This window comes from Elaeis guineensis, chromosome 1, assembly GCF_000442705.2.
Source record: "Elaeis guineensis isolate ETL-2024a chromosome 1, EG11, whole genome shotgun sequence".
In the NCBI taxonomy this organism is placed as follows: Eukaryota; Viridiplantae; Streptophyta; class Magnoliopsida; order Arecales; family Arecaceae; genus Elaeis; species Elaeis guineensis.
In genome coordinates this window covers 109,670,525-109,673,108 of record NC_025993.2, presented here as the reverse complement: position 1 = coordinate 109,673,108, position 2,584 = coordinate 109,670,525, and positions in this window count along the sequence as shown.

The following is a 2,584-nucleotide window of genomic DNA, read 5'->3' as shown; positions in this document are numbered from 1 at the left end:
CCAATTCAATTAGACTTGATCCAAAAATAATTATTCAATCAAATTGAGTTAATTAGCGATCAAATCACTAATAAAATCTCTCATAATTATTGAGTCCAAATCTGATGGGCAATTGGGTATCAAAGTCCATCAATATGAAACCTTGATCGAAGAGTTCAAATTTCAAATTCAAAATTTGAAATTCAAAATTTTGACCCCGGTACCCAAAATATGTGGAACTCATGATCAGAGAATCCTAATTCTCAATCATAGAGTCCCAGACATATAAGACTCATAATCAGTCATCAGATCAGAAAGGAACCTCTAATGTGTGTGACCCCGCAGGTTCGAACCTAAGCCGGTAGCACAGGAACCAATTCCTGTACTAATCGAAGTGACCATCTAGCAATAGTACCCGACGACCGGATAGGTCGAATAGTCGCAATCGCAACATTCAGAACCTACGTGAATATGGTTACCGTATAATTCATCCCTTTTGACCCCTGTGTTTAGGACGACTCAGGGTTAAACTGTCAACCCTGATGAGATCATCCGAATCGTGCTCAACTCAATTAGTCCTGTGACTCCTCACTAGGACTACCCTGGCCAAGATTTTGCTAAATTGAAACACGACTGTACACAGCTCCTAAACTGGAGTGGTCAATCCCATCTTGACACACGCACCGACAAGTCAAGTACTTGACTACATCCAGCAGCCTTCCGTCACTGAATTAGAAATTCAGGTAGTCCAGTGCCTAAGTGCAGTGAGTTGCTTGCAAATCACCGTGGCGGTCTCAGGTCGGAGGGATATTTATACCCATATCCCATCGGAGCAAATCTTGACAGCAGAAATAGCTCCAGAGTCGGTCACGTTCAGTGCAGATGTACCATTATATCTCACCTATATGCCATACCAGTGTCTCTACACTCCTTGGTTATGAGGACAACCAATCCATATGACACACAATGACCTATGCTCGATAAATATTGTCGTCTTTGGTAACAACGTATCATTTGGTCGCGAACAGGTTTAAGGACTAAGCGACAAATCCTCCTTTGTCGAGTCTAAATAGTCCTAAGGACTTCACCACAACACAGGAGTTCATTAGAATATGAAATATTTATCATAAAAAAATATCAAAATAATTTTTATTTATTTATAATTCATGTACTAATACAAAAGGAGCACAACCGTCAACAGGCTGACGATTGACTTTGGGACACTATTCCCAACAATCTCCCACTTGGCCTAAAGCCAATCGGTGCAGTATCTAATACCCATCTTCGACTTGTAGTCGTTGAACTCCTTCACCGCAATGGCTTTAGTGAATGGGTCGGCCAGGTTCTCCTTCCCATCGATCTTCTGAAGGTCGACGTCACCTCGATCCACGATCTCCCGGATGAGATGATAGCGGCACAGAATATGCTTCGTCCGCTAGTGTGCCTTCGGTTCCTTCGCCTGAGCAATGGCTCCAGAGCTGTCACAGTAGAGCAAAACTGGACCAACAAGGGAGGATGCTACTCCGAGCTCGGTGATGAATTTCTTCAGCCACACCGCTTCTTTTGCAGTATCTGATGCAGCAATATACTCTGCCTCGCATACTGAATCAGCCACAGTGTGCTGCTTGGAACTCTTCCAGCAGACAGCCCCACCATTAAGGGTAAAAATAAATCCTGACACACTCTTACTGTCATCGCGATCAAACTGGAAACTAGAGTCTGTAAACCCTATAAGTTTCAAGTCTGATTCACCATATACAAGTCACTGGTCTTTAGTATTTCTTAAATACTTCAGGATGGTTTTAACAACCTTCCAGTTATTCTCTCCTGGATTAGATTGGTATCTACTCACTACCCCTAGTGAGTATGCCACATCTGGTCGTGTACATGTCATGGCGTACATGATAGATCCCACTGTCGAAGCATATGGAATCCTACCCATACGCTCTCTCTCTTGAGGTGTTGTCGGACAATCCCTTTTCGAGAGAAAAATTCTATGGCCTATCGGTAGATAGCCTTTCTTGAAATTCTTCATGCTGAATCTTTTCAGCATAGTATCAATGTACGTGGACTGGGATAAGCTAAGCAACCTTTTGGATCTATCCCTATAGATCCTCATCCCTAGGATGTAGGAAGCTTCTCCCAGATCCTTCATGGAGAACTGTGACGATAGCCAAATCTTTATTCCCTGTAATGCAGGGACAGCATTCCCGATTAAGAGAATGTCATCCACATACAATACAAGAAATATTACTACTGGACCATTAGCCCACTTATAAATGCAGGGCTCTTCTCCGTTCTTAACGAAGCCATACGTTTTGATTGTCCTATCAAAACGTATGTTCCAACTCCGAGATGCCTGCTTAAGTCCATAAATGGACCTTTGTAGCTTGCATACCTTAGACTCATCTGTGGATGTGAACCCTTCAGGTTGTATCATATACACCTATTCGTCCAGCTCTCCATTTAGGAAAGCTGTCTTCACATCTATTTGCCAGATTTCATAGTCTAGATGGGCAGCTATCACAAGCATAATCCGAATGGATTTAAGCATTGCCACAAGAGAAAACATCTCGTCATAGTCTATACCATAACGTTGATGATA